The 15,946-nt window shown below is 26.7% G+C and overlaps 1 long non-coding RNA gene across 1 annotated transcript; it reads right to left on the bottom strand.

Annotated features, from left to right (window-relative positions):
- Positions 1 to 267: 267 nt before the first annotated feature.
- Positions 268 to 9,915, bottom strand: LOC129961067 (uncharacterized). The gene is made up of 12 exons (XR_008783752.1): positions 9,841 to 9,915; positions 8,975 to 9,047; positions 8,109 to 8,181; positions 7,243 to 7,315; positions 6,377 to 6,449; positions 5,511 to 5,583; positions 4,640 to 4,712; positions 3,769 to 3,841; positions 2,899 to 2,971; positions 2,027 to 2,099; positions 1,155 to 1,227; positions 268 to 355 (listed from the first exon to the last, which is right to left on the bottom strand). It is a non-coding gene; the product is annotated as an uncharacterized LOC129961067 (long non-coding RNA).
- Between the last annotated feature and the right edge of the window lie 6,031 nt (positions 9,916 to 15,946).

The raw sequence follows: 15,946 nt of genomic DNA, 5'->3' as shown, positions 1-15,946 counted from the left end.
TGAGAATAATGAGACAGAATATTCTGTTGCAGCAGCAACAAGCATAAAGAATGAAAAAAACAAAAAGAAAGTGGCAAGAAGGAAAAACATTGATTTTATGCCATTAATTCATGATTCTTTGTATCAAGACACATTTCTCCAATTCAAGGACAAAGAACCAATTCATAATTCATGTTACTTTTTTCTCATCCCTTACATTAGAACACATTTAAATATGAACACAAAGTGGTAATTCAATAAAAAAAACTTGAAAATATGAAAGACAAACAAAAATATACATACCTGATTAATGTCTTAAGTTTAGTTTAGCTCCCTCTTTGCATTTCAACCAAGTCCCTTTCATAACTTTTTATACCTATAAAAGGTAAGCAAAAAATGTTTAAATTCAACATTCAGTATTGTTAAAGAAATGTAAAACACATACACATCAGGACATAAATAATTATTTTTAAAAATTCAGAGACTTAAAAATTTACACATCAAATCCCATTCTCAGTTTTTCGAAATACAGATTAATTATTAAGTTCATCAGAGAGAAAGCAGAATTCATTCTGCATTGACATTAGTATGTAGCTGAGATTTTATATATAATGAAAATTCAAATGTAGTAACAACTGATCATACTTTTCTTGATAGGCCAAAGAAATAAACTTTACATTTTCAAATACCTTATATCCTAAAAAAGCAGTATTTTCAGTTTCTAATTCTATAAAAAGGTTGAGAAAAGTATATATTGGAATGAGAAACATAATCAGACTTAATAATACTTAGAAATGTTCGAATATTTGAAATTAAATGAAATAGTCTTAGAAGTATTTTCTTTAGTACAAACATTTTAAGTGAACGGTACAATTAGAAGTAAAATATCAAAATGAGAATAATGAGATAAAATATTCTGTTGCAGGAGCAACAAGCATAAAGAATGAAAAATACAAATAGAAAGTGGCAAGAAGGAAAAACATTGACTTTATGCCATAAATTCATGATTTGTTGTATCAAGACACATTTCTCCAATTCAAGGACAAAGAACCAATTTATAATTCATGTTAGTTTTTTCTCATCCCTTACATTAGAACACATTTAAATATGAACACAAAGTGGTGATTAAATAAAAAAAACTTGAAAATATGAAAAACAAACAAAAATATACATACCTGATTAATGTCTTAAGTTTAGTTTAGCTCCCTCTTTGCATTTCAACCAAGTCCCTTTCATAACTTTTTATACCTATAAAAGGTAAGCAAAAAATGTTTAAATTCAACATGCAGTATTGTTAAAGAAATGTAAAACACATACACATCAGGACAAAAATAATTATTTTTAAAAATTCAGAGACTTAAAAATTTACACATCAAATCCCATTCTCAGTTTTTCGAAATACAGATTAATTATTAAGTTCATCAGAGAGAAAGCAGAATTCATTCTGCATTGACATTAGTATGTAGCTGAGATTTTATATATAATGAAAATTCAAATGTAGTAACAACTGATCATACTTTTCTTGATAGGCCAAAGAAATAAACTTTACATTTTCAAATACCTTATATCCTAAAAAAGCAATATTTTCAGTTTCTAATTCTATAAAAAGGTTGAGAAAAGTATATATTGGAATGAGAAACATAATCAGACTTAATAATACTTAGAAATGTTCGAATATTTGAAATTAAATGAAATAGTCTTAGAAGTATTTTCTTTAGTACAAACATTTTAAGTGAACGGTACAATTAGAAGTAAAATATCAAAATGAGAATAATGAGATAAAATATTCTGCTGCAGGAGCAACAAGCATAAAGAATGAAAAATACAAATAGAAAGTGGCAAGAAGGAAAAACATTGACTCTATGCCATAAATTCATGATTTGTTGTATCAAGACACATTTCTCCAATTCAAGGACAAAGAACCAATTTATAATTCATGTTAGTTTTTTCTCATCCCTTACATTAGAACACATTTAAATATGAGCACAAAGTGGTGATTAAATAAAAAAAACTTGAAAATATGAAAAACAAACAAAAATATACATACCTGATTAATGTTTTAAGTTTAGTTTAGCTCCCTCTTTGCATTTCAACCAAGTCCCTTTCATAACTTTTTATACCTATAAAAGGTAAGCAACAAATGTTTAAATTCAACATGCAGTATTGTTAAAGAAATGTAAAACACATACACATCAGGACATAAATAATTATTTTTAAAAATTCAGAGACTTAAAAATTTACACATCAAATCCCATTCTCAGTTTTTCGAAATACAGATTCATTATTAAGTTCATTAGAGAGAAAGCAGAATTCATTCTGCATTGACATTAGTATGTAGCTGACATTTTATATATAATTAAAATTCAAATGTAGTAACAACTGATCATACTTTTCTTGATAGGCCAAAGAAATAAACTTTACATTTTCAAATACCTTATAAAATAAAAAAGCAATATTTTCAGTTTCTAATTCTTTAAAAAGGTTGAGAAAAGTATATATTGGAATGAGAAACATAATTAGACTTAATAACACTTAAAAATGTTCGAATATATGAAATTAAATGAAATAGTCTTAGAAGTATTTTCTTTAGTACAAACATTTTAAGTGAACGGTACAATTAGAAGTAAAATATCAAAATGAGAATAATGAGATCAAATATTCTGTTGCAGGAGCAACAAGCATAAATAATGAAAAATACTAATAGAAAGTGGCAAGAAGGAAAAACATTGACTTTATGCCATAAATTCATGATTTGTTGTATCAAGACACATTTCTCCAATTCAAGGACAAAGAACCAATTTATAATTCATGTTACTTTTTTCTCATCCCTTACATTAGAACACATATAAATATGAACACAAAGTGGTGATTAAATAAAAAAAACGTGAAAATATGAAAGACAAACAAAAATATACATACTTGATTAATGTCTTAAGATTAGTTTAGCTCCCTCTTTGCATTTCAACCAAGTCGCTTTCATAACTTTTTATACCTATAAAAGATAAGCAAAAAATGTTTAAATTCAAAATGCAGTTTTGTTAAAGAAATGTAAAACACATACACATCAGGACATAAATAATTATTTTTAAAAATTCAGAGACTTAAAAATTTACACATCAAATCTCATTCTCAGTTTTTCGAAATACAGATTAATTATTAAGTTCATCAGAGAGAAAGCAGAATTCATTCTGCATTGACATTAGTATGTAGCTGAGATTTTATATATAATTAAAATTCCAATGTAGTAACAACTGATCATACTTTTCTTGATAGGCCAAAGAAATAAACTTTACATTTTCAAATACCTTATAACCTAAAAAAGCAATATTTTCAGTTTCTAATTCTATAAAAAGGTTGTGAAAAGTATATATTGGAATGAGAAACATAATCAGACTTAATAACACTTAGAAATGTTCTAATATTTGAAATAAAATGAAATAGTCTTAGAAGTATTTTCTTTAGTACAAACATTTTAAGTGAACGGTACAATTAGAAGTAAAATATCAAAATGAGAATAATGAGATCAAATATTCTGTTGCAGGAGCAACAAGCATAAAGAATGAAAAATACAAATATAAAGTGGCAAGAATCAAAAACATTGACTTTATGCCATAAATTCATGATTTGTTGTATCAAGACACATTTCTCCAATTCAAGGACAAAGAACCGATTTATAATTCATGTTACTTTTTTCTCATCCCTTACATTAGAACACATATAAATATGAACACAAAGTGATGATTAAATAAAAAACTTGAAAATATGAAAGACAAACAAAAATATACATACCTGATTAATGTCTTAAGATTAGTTTATTTCCCTCTTTGCATTTCAACCAAGTCCCTTTCATAACTTTTTATACCTATAAAAGGTAAGCAAAAAATGTTTAAATTCAACATGCAGTATTGTTAAAGAAATGTAAAACACATACACATCAGGACATAAATAATTATTTTTAAAAATTCAGAGACTTAAAAATTTACACATCAAATCCCATTCTCAGTTTTTCGAAATACAGATTCATTATTAAGTTCATTAGAGAGAAAGCAGAATTCATTCTGCATTGACATTAGTATGTAGCTGACATTTTATATATAATTAAAATTCAAATGTAGTAACAACTGATCATACTTTTCTTGATAGGCCAAAGAAATAAACTTTACATTTTCAAATACCTTATAAAATAAAAAAGCAATATTTTCAGTTTCTAATTCTTTAAAAAGGTTGAGAAAAGTATATATTGGAATGAGAAACATAATTAGACTTAATAACACTTAAAAATGTTCGAATATATGAAATTAAATGAAATAGTCTTAGAAGTATTTTCTTTAGTACAAACATTTTAAGTGAACGGTACAATTAGAAGTAAAATATCAAAATGAGAATAATGAGATCAAATATTCTGTTGCAGGAGCAACAAGCATAAATAATGAAAAATACTAATAGAAAGTGGCAAGAAGGAAAAACATTGACTTTATGCCATAAATTCATGATTTGTTGTATCAAGACACATTTCTCCAATTCAAGGACAAAGAACCAATTTATAATTCATATTACTTTTTTCTCATCCCTTACATTAGAACACATATAAATATGAACACAAAGTGGTGATTAAATAAAAAAACTTGAAAATATGAAAGACAAACAAAAATATACATACTTGATTAATGTCTTAAGATTAGTTTAGCTCCCTCTTTGCATTTCAACCAAGTCGCTTTCATAACTTTTTATACCTATAAAAGATAAGCAAAAAATGTTTAAATTCAACATGCAGTTTTGTTAAAGAAATGTATAACACATACACATCAGGACATAAATAATTATTTTTAAAAATTCAGAGACTTAAAAATTTACACATCAAATCTCATTCTCAGTTTTTCGAAATACAGATTAATTATTAAGTTCATCAGAGAGAAAGCAGAATTCATTCTGCATTGACATTAGTATGTAGCTGAGATTTTATATATAATTAAAATTCCAATGTAGTAACAACTGATCATACTTTTCTTGATAGGCCAAAGAAATAAACTTTACATTTTCAAATACCTTATAACCTAAAAAAGCAATATTTTCAGTTTCTAATTCTATAAAAAGGTTGTGAAAAGTATATATTGGAATGAGAAACATGATCAGACTTAATAACACTTAGAAATGTTCTAATAATTGAAATAAAATGAAATAGTCTTAGAAGTATTTTCTTTAGTACAAACATTTTAAGTGAACGGTACAATTAGAAGTAAAATATCAAAATGAGAATAATGAGATCAAATATTCTGTTGCAGGAGCAACAAGCATAAAGAATGAAAAATACAAATAGAAAGTGGCAAGAAGGAAAAACATTGACTTTATGCCATAAATTCATGATTTGTTGTATCAAGACACATTTCTCCAATTCAAGGACAAAGAACCAATTTATAATTCATGTTACTTTTTTCTCATCCCTTACATTAGAACACATATAAATATGAACACAAAGTGGTGATTAAATAAAAAAACGTGAAAATATGAAAGACAAACAAAAATATACATACTTGATTAATGTCTTAAGATTAGTTTAGCTCCCTCTTTGCATTTCAACCAAGTCGCTTTCATAACTTTTTATACCTATAAAATATAAGCAAAAAATGTTTAAATTCAACATACAGTTTTGTTAAAGAAATGTAAAACACATACACATCAGGACATAAATAATTATTTTTAAAAATTCAGAGACTTAAAAATTTACACATCAAATCTCATTCTCAGTTTTTCGAAATACAGATTAATTATTAAGTTCATCAGAGAGAAAGCAGAATTCATTCTGCATTGACATTAGTATGTAGCTGAGATTTTATATATAATTAAAATTCCAATGTAGTAACAACTGATCATACTTTTCTTGATAGGCCAAAGAAATAAACTTTACATTTTCAAATACCTTATAACCTAAAAAAGCAATATTTTCAGTTTCTAATTCTATAAAAAGGTTGTGAAAAGTATATATTGGAATGAGAAACATAATCAGACTTAATAACACTTAGAAATGTTCTAATATTTGAAATAAAATGAAATAGTCTTAGAAGTATTTTCTTTAGTACAAACATTTTAAGTGAACGGTAAGAAGTAAAATATCAAAATGAGAATAATGAGATCAAATATTCTGTTGCAGGAGCAACAAGCATAAAGAATGAAAAATACAAATATAAAGTGGCAAGAAGGAAAAACATTGACTTTATGCCATAAATTCATGATTTGTTGTATCAAGACACATTTCTCCAATTCAAGGACAAAAAACCAATTTATAATTCATGTTACTTTTTTCTCATCCCTTACATTAGAACACATATAAATATGAACACAAAGTGGTGATTAAATAAAAAAACTTGAAAATATGAAAGACAAACAAAAATATACATACCTGATTAATGTCTTAAGATTAGTTTATTTCCCTCTTTGCATTTCAACCAAGTCCCTTTCATAACTTTTTATACCTATAAAAGGTAAGCAAAAAATGTTTAAATTCAACATGCAGTATTGTTAAAGAAATGTAAAACACATACACATCAGGACATAAATAATTATTTTTAAAAATTCAGAGACTTAAAAATTTACACATCAAATCCCATTCTCAGTTTTTCGAAATACAGATTCATTATTAAGTTCATCAGAGAGAAAGCAGAATTCATTCTGCATTGACATTAGTATGTAGCTGAGATTTTAGATATAATTAAAATTCCAATGTAGTAACAACTGATCATGGTTTTCTTGATAGGCCAAAGAAATAAACTTTACATTTTCAAATACCTTATATCCTAAAAAAGCAATATTTTCAGTTTCTAATTCTATAAAAAGCTTGAGAAAAGTATATATTGGAATGAGAAACATAATCAGACTTAATAACACTTAAAAATGTTCGAATATTTGAAATTAAATGAAATAGTCTTAGAAGTATTTTCTTTAATACAAACATTTTAGGTGAACGGTACAATTAGAAGTAAAATATTAAAATGAGAATAATGAGATCTAATACTCTGTTGCAGTAGCAACAAGCATAAAGAATGAAAAATATAAAGTGGCAATAAGTAAAAAATATTGATTTTATACTATAAGTTCATGACTTGTTGTATCAAGACACATTTCTCCAATTCAAGGACAAAGAACCAATTTATAATTCATGTTACTTTTTTCTCATCCCTTACATTAGAACACATATAAATATGAACACAAAGTGGTGATTAAATAAAAAAACGTGAAAATATGAAAGACAAACAAAAATATACATACTTGATTAATGTCTTAAGATTAGTTTAGCTCCCTCTTTGCATTTCAACCAAGTCGCTTTCATAACTTTTTATACCTATAAAATATAAGCAAAAAATGTTTAAATTCAACATACAGTTTTGTTAAAGAAATGTAAAACACATACACATCAGGACATAAATAATTATTTTTAAAAATTCAGAGACTTAAAAATTTACACATCAAATCTCATTCTCAGTTTTTCGAAATACAGATTAATTATTAAGTTCATCAGAGAGAAAGCAGAATTCATTCTGCATTGACATTAGTATGTAGCTGAGATTTTATATATAATTAAAATTCCAATGTAGTAACAACTGATCATACTTTTCTTGATAGGCCAAAGAAATAAACTTTACATTTTCAAATACCTTATAACCTAAAAAAGCAATATTTTCAGTTTCTAATTCTATAAAAAGGTTGTGAAAAGTATATATTGGAATGAGAAAGATAATCAGACTTAATAACACTTAGAAATGTTCTAATATTTGAAATAAAATGAAATAGTCTTAGAAGTATTTTCTTTAGTACAAACATTTTAAGTGAACGGTAAGAAGTAAAATATCAAAATGAGAATAATGAGATCAAATATTCTGTTGCAGGAGCAACAAGCATAAAGAATGAAAAATACAAATATAAAGTGGCAAGAAGGAAAAACATTGACTTTATGCCATAAATTCATGATTTGTTGTATCAAGACACATTTCTCCAATTCAAGGACAAAAAACCAATTTATAATTCATGTTACTTTTTTCTCATCCCTTACATTAGAACACATATAAATATGAACACAAAGTGGTGATTAAATAAAAAAACTTGAAAATATGAAAGACAAACAAAAATATACATACCTGATTAATGTCTTAAGATTAGTTTATTTCCCTCTTTGCATTTCAACCAAGTCCCTTTCATAACTTTTTATACCTATAAAAGGTAAGCAAAAAATGTTTAAATTCAACATGCAGTATTGTTAAAGAAATGTAAAACACATACACATCAGGACATAAATAATTATTTTTAAAAATTCAGAGACTTAAAAATTTACACATCAAATCCCATTCTCAGTTTTTCGAAATACAGATTCATTATTAAGTTCATCAGAGAGAAAGCAGAATTCATTCTGCATTGACATTAGTATGTAGCTGAGATTTTAGATATAATTAAAATTCCAATGTAGTAACAACTGATCATGGTTTTCTTGATAGGCCAAAGAAATAAACTTTACATTTTCAAATACCTTATATCCTAAAAAAGCAATATTTTCAGTTTCTAATTCTATAAAAAGCTTGAGAAAAGTATATATTGGAATGAGAAACATAATCAGACTTAATAACACTTAAAAATGTTCGAATATTTGAAATTAAATGAAATAGTCTTAGAAGTATTTTCTTTAATACAAACATTTTAGGTGAACGGTACAATTAGAAGTAAAATATTAAAATGAGAATAATGAGATCTAATACTCTGTTGCAGTAGCAACAAGCATAAAGAATGAAAAATATAAAGTGGCAATAAGTAAAAAATATTGATTTTATACTATAAGTTCATGACTTGTTGTATCAAGACACATTTCTCCAATTCAAGGACAAAGAACCAATTTATAATTCATGTTACTTTTTTCTCATCCCTTACATTAGAACACATATAAATATGAACACAAAGTGGTGATTAAATAAAAAAACGTGAAAATATGAAAGACAAACAAAAATATACATACTTGATTAATGTCTTAAGATTAGTTTAGCTCCCTCTTTGCATTTCAACCAAGTCGCTTTCATAACTTTTTATACCTATAAAATATAAGCAAAAAATGTTTAAATTCAACATACAGTTTTGTTAAAGAAATGTAAAACACATACACATCAGGACATAAATAATTATTTTTAAAAATTCAGAGACTTAAAAATTTACACATCAAATCTCATTCTCAGTTTTTCGAAATACAGATTAATTATTAAGTTCATCAGAGAGAAAGCAGAATTCATTCTGCATTGACATTAGTATGTAGCTGAGATTTTATATATAATTAAAATTCCAATGTAGTAACAACTGATCATACTTTTCTTGATAGGCCAAAGAAATAAACTTTACATTTTCAAATACCTTATAACCTAAAAAAGCAATATTTTCAGTTTCTAATTCTATAAAAAGGTTGTGAAAAGTATATATTGGAATGAGAAAGATAATCAGACTTAATAACACTTAGAAATGTTCTAATATTTGAAATAAAATGAAATAGTCTTAGAAGTATTTTCTTTAGTACAAACATTTTAAGTGAACGGTAAGAAGTAAAATATCAAAATGAGAATAATGAGATCAAATATTCTGTTGCAGGAGCAACAAGCATAAAGAATGAAAAATACAAATATAAAGTGGCAAGAAGGAAAAACATTGACTTTATGCCATAAATTCATGATTTGTTGTATCAAGACACATTTCTCCAATTCAAGGACAAAAAACCAATTTATAATTCATGTTACTTTTTTCTCATCCCTTACATTAGAACACATATAAATATGAACACAAAGTGGTGATTAAATAAAAAAACTTGAAAATATGAAAGACAAACAAAAATATACATACCTGATTAATGTCTTAAGATTAGTTTATTTCCCTCTTTGCATTTCAACCAAGTCCCTTTCATAACTTTTTATACCTATAAAAGGTAAGCAAAAAATGTTTAAATTCAACATGCAGTATTGTTAAAGAAATGTAAAACACATACACATCAGGACATAAATAATTATTTTTAAAAATTCAGAGACTTAAAAATTTACACATCAAATCCCATTCTCAGTTTTTCGAAATACAGATTCATTATTAAGTTCATCAGAGAGAAAGCAGAATTCATTCTGCATTGACATTAGTATGTAGCTGAGATTTTAGATATAATTAAAATTCCAATGTAGTAACAACTGATCATGGTTTTCTTGATAGGCCAAAGAAATAAACTTTACATTTTCAAATACCTTATATCCTAAAAAAGCAATATTTTCAGTTTCTAATTCTATAAAAAGCTTGAGAAAAGTATATATTGGAATGAGAAACATAATCAGACTTAATAACACTTAAAAATGTTCGAATATTTGAAATTAAATGAAATAGTCTTAGAAGTATTTTCTTTAATACAAACATTTTAGGTGAACGGTACAATTAGAAGTAAAATATTAAAATGAGAATAATGAGATCTAATACTCTGTTGCAGTAGCAACAAGCATAAAGAATGAAAAATATAAAGTGGCAATAAGTAAAAAATATTGATTTTATACTATAAGTTCATGACTTGTTGTATAAAGAGACATTTCTTGAATTCTTGAACAAAGGTCCAATTTATAATTCAGGTTACTTTTTTTCTGATCCCTTACATTAGAACTTATTAATATATTAACACAAAATGGTAATTAAATAAAAATCTTGAATATATAAAAGACAAGCAAAGACAAAATACAAAAAAAAATGTTAAATAAATTAATGCAAGTACTCTACTTTAAAATTCATGTTAATTATTTCTGATCTATTACATAAGAAAACATTTAAAGATTGACAGAAAGTTGTGATTAAATAAAAGATATCATAAAAAAGTCTAAGAGAACCAAAAATATATGGGCTGCATAAATGTGACCAGAAAATAATGTTGAAAAAGAAGTAATAATGAAGAACCATAATTAATATTGATGCCTATAAAGAGAAATAGTAACTATATATAAAAATAGTTGCTACAGTGTTTGAAAAGAAATAGTGAAATACTTTTGCATTAACCTTAAAAAAGTCAAAGTTTAGAAATATATACATAAAAAAATAATGGGACATTCAGAGAGTAACATTATCAACAATAAATAAATAAAATTAAGAACAAAGTTAAAAAAGAAAAAGCTGAATATGGTACAAAATAAAAAATAAAAAATGCTTTTGCACCATTTCTTCTATCTTCGACACTTACTGAAATTTTTAGAATTAAACAAAAATAATTGAAAAGAGAGAACACACTTAATAAAAACTTTTAGCTTTAAAAAAAAGGAAGGAAAAAGTATGACCCAATCAAGATTTTATAATAAGAAAATCCGAGGCAGATACGATAGTGAATACAAGCAGCCAGATCTAAAATCATTAAGCATTTTTACTGATATTTGGTTTAATATCATAATTTTGACATTAAAAGAAAACATTATTCAAGAATTACAATTTTCCAAAAGAATTCCAAAAATTATCATTGATATTCTAAGAAGTTATTTGTCTCTGTATATGACTCCTTGAAACGCTCATGATCTACATGAAATGAATTAATAAATATTTACAAATCATGTTTACTTTATTTTAACAAAAATAACCAATATATATATATTGGTGAGCATTTGAAGCTAACATCGGAAATGAAATGAAAAAATAGGGAAAATACGCATACGTTCATATGGCATTATGAAATCAAACAATTCTGTATTTCGATAACGCTTATGAAAGGATAGGTTCTTCGGTACGTTAATCAAAACTCAGTCCAATATCGAAGAACTTATCTTTAAGTCCACAACCTTAATGGCAAACGATTGCCACAATTTTGTCGAACGTACTCTATTTTCAAAGAAATATTAAGCAAATCCAATCTTAATATTACTGAGATATTACTAAAATAAAATTTATAACTGTCATAAAGTCAAGGAAGGAAGGAATGAGGTTTGTTTTCCGGCGTATGCTCCTGAACGGATTCTTAGCTTGTGCCGGGTTAACAAAAATCAAAACTCGAACATAAAGTCAACTTGTCCGTCTTTGCTACTAATAAAAATAATTTGAAAATGTATACAACTAATATTTTATTTTTCAGTTCACTTCTCTATCCTGAAATGAATATATTTCACCACAAATGTTGGTTACATTTTTTTTATTATTCATCACTTTGCACCATATACATGTATATAAATTTACTTATTATTTTTTTAGTTCATTTTCTTAAAGTTGCTAGTTCAAACTTCACCATAAATTATTAGTGCTTATAAGAACCTTACAACTATGAAAAGTAATAACGACCTTTGTTGCTTTTCCTCATATTTCACCATTTCAGGCAAACCACATAGAATATGAGGGTATTCAGTTATTTCCTTAGGCCCCGATTAAGTATTTAGAGGCCCTTAAAGTAATGTAAGTTTCTTAGCCCTTTGTTTTGGCAAATTCGAACTTCCTGAAAAGTTAGAGATTAGACCTTCTTTACTGAAATCTAGAGATGCATAATAAAGGCTTTTTTGAATAACAATTTGTTTTACTGTTGTTATTTTTAAGTATTTGTTGCAAATAAATGTTATTTAAATCATATTATTAATTAAAATTTATTAATTAGAATTAAATATAAAATTTATTAATTTTAATTGATACTTAATTTACTAATTTAAGTAACGTGTGATTGAATTCATTTATCTATTTCAGCTTACTTCTTAAATTTGATTTATTTTCAAAACTATTTATTTAATTTCTTTATTGGAGTAAACCATTTTCTGAAAAGATTTGAATTAAATATATATTTCATTTCTTTAAAATGTTTACTTTAGTTCTCTATTCTACCAATAGATGGCACCAGCAGTAAGCAGATTATATGCAATCAAAGTCATGTCACAAGCAATTAAAAATTATCTTTATGAAAAAGTGTATCGTCAGATGCGAATATCGGAAAGTCAAGGTCACTCCCATAAAGTGGAGCAGTGTCTTCGCACTTTCCAGTGAAGTCACTGTTCCGATAAATTTCAGTGATATGCAATTCAATGATACGAAAATTCCCAGAATAACCGGTCCATTCACTTCAGTGGATAAGGGACTTTCCCTATGCATGATTGAACTCTTGTTCGAGAGCTTCCATTGGACAGATCGTATCGATTGTTACTCTCTATCGTGCTCCAAGACCTGCAATCGGTAGGGATGACGAATATTTTACGAGCGGTTATTACGTAACCAATATCATAAAGTCACAAATACCAGTGATCAATACTTTTCAAAGAGGGGTGTGATTCAAATCCTTGGTACGATCTTACTGGTGATATTTCGATTACAGGTTTTGAATCACAATAGAAAGTAACAATCGATACGATCTGTCCAATGGAAGATCTCGAACAAAAAAAAAACCTGTGAAGGGATTGAAAAGTGAACGGACCGGTTATTCTTGGAATTATCGTATCATTGAATAGCATATCACTGAAATTTATCGGAGAAGTGACTTCACTGGAAAGTATGAAGTCGCGGCTTCTCTTCATGGGAGTGACGTTGGCTTTCCGATATTTGCATTTGACGATGCACTATTCCATAAAGATCATTTTTAATTGCTTGTGACATGACTTTGATTACAAATAGTCTGTTTACTGCTGGCGCCATCTATTGGTAAAATAGAGAACTAAAGTAAATATTTTAAAGAAATGACATATATTTAATTTAAATTTTTCAGAAAATGGTTTACTCCAATAAAGAAATTAAATAAATAGTTTTGAAAAAAAATCAAATTTTAGAAGTAAGTTGAAATAGATAAATTATTTCAATCACACGTTACTTAAATTAGTAAATTAAGTATTAATTACAATTAATAAATTTTATATTTAACACTAAGTAATAATAATAATTTTTAATTAATAATATGATTGACATAACAGATATTTGGAAAAAATATTTAAAAATAACAATCGCAAAATTATTTGTTATTCAAAAAATCGTGGATTATGCATCTCTAGTAATCGGAATATCACCAGTAGGATCGTATCAAGGATTTGAATCTCACCCCTCTTTGAAAAGTATTGATCACTGGTATTTGTGACTTTTTGATATTGGCTACGTAATAACCGCTCATAAAATATTCGCCACCCCTAGTGTTTTGACTATTTTTGGCAAAATAATCGATATAGTGGTAGGTCAATAATAATGCGTATTTTGATAGACCAATTTCTCATAGATCAACTAAGAACTGAATGCAATGGATGTCGAAGATGTTAAGTTCGCAGATTTTCAGACATCTGATTTAAATGTCGTTCAGTCAGCTTACAATTTGTACTACTTTTGACATATAACCAAGGAGCTAACAAGTGAATAAGATATCGACAATGTGATAGGCTCATTTTGTTGGCAATTTTTGATCGGCTGACTATGAACTCAATGCTGTGAGTGTCGAAGACGTTAAGTCTGCAGATTTTCAGACATTTGATTGAAATGTCGTTCATTTAACTTATAATTTGCATTTGTTTTGGCAATATACCCAACTGAATAAGATATCGCATTCTGCGACAATTTTAAATGACCGACTGTGAACTAAATGTGATGAATGTCGAAGACTATACCAGCAGATTTTCGGACATTTGACTCAAATGTCGTTCATCAAGCTTTTAATTTTCACTACTTTTGGCAATATATAACCGACAAGGTGGCATGTGAATAAGACATAAAATATGTCGCATTTTGCCAAAAAATTTTGATCGGTCGATTAAGACTTTAATGCGATGGATGTCGACGATGTTAAATCCAAATTCTCAGTCATCTGATTTAAATGTTATAATGTTCATTCAGGATATGCTTTATATTATATTTAGCAGAATAATCAATAAGCTGACAAGTGAATAAGACGCCACATTTTTCTCGACTAATCTTTTCCCCTTCGGCTAAGATTTTATCATAGATTATGGCAAAAAATTATTTTCATCGAGGACTTCGATTACCTGCCAGTGGAATTATTAGAGAAATTGAAGCTTTGATAGCATTCATGAATAGGACGATAGAGTTGCTTTCCATAATTCATCATTCAAATTTAATTTCTGAAGTTAATCGTTGTCTTATTCATCTAATTGTTACTTCCTCGATAACGAATTGGTAAATTTATTTTATTCATTTCATTATGAGAATTGCCCGACTAAAATCTAATTAATGGTTAAACTAAATTTCATCAAACACTCTTTTTCTTTTTGCCACGATTGTGCATATGCATGCTAAAAAAAAGTTACTTTACTGTAATGAAATTATGGGGCTTCTTTATAAATTACTGAAGTAAGTAAATTGTACAATTGCAAATTAAGTTTATTTACAGTAAAATATCTGTTTTCTTTAACAATCTAATTTATCAAGCTACAATTATTGTACGAAAGAGGTAATACCGACTACAACTAATGATTAAAAAAAAAAATGTTTGTGGTATGGTAGCATTTTAGTTACACTAAAAGAGTTTAACTAAGTATGCACTAAATTTGTTAAATAAATTACTTCCTAAATTATTCAAACTCTGCATTCAATATTATGACAATGTAATCGGGGAACGTATCGTTTTTATTTTATTTTTTTTTTCTTTCAATTACTATTCGCAGCAAAAACTAGATGATTTCAGATGTTTCTAAATTTTTATTAAATAGACTTTATATAAAGATGTCTTGATAAAAGGATGATTAAAATTGTTATTCATAGAATATTTATATATAACACATTAACCCCTTGACATACGAATTTACTTAACTTCCTAATTAGATGTCAGATCTTATTTGGGATAATTATTGTTATTTTAATCCCAAGAATAATATAAGGGCATTTGAGGTAATGATGCGTTTTCAAGTGATTTTTGCATTTTAAATTACTTAATACTTTTTCTTAATTGCAGATTTAAAGTTAAAAATTTAGTAATTCCATAGCGAATCAGACTCGCCATTGTATACAAAGGGGTTAAGAAAAACCAATGCATGCAATTGAG

The sequence above is a fragment of the Argiope bruennichi genome, chromosome X2 (assembly GCF_947563725.1).
Source record: "Argiope bruennichi chromosome X2, qqArgBrue1.1, whole genome shotgun sequence".
Taxonomy (NCBI): Eukaryota; Metazoa; Arthropoda; class Arachnida; order Araneae; family Araneidae; genus Argiope; species Argiope bruennichi.
This window is presented reverse-complemented; position numbering and strand designations above follow the sequence as displayed.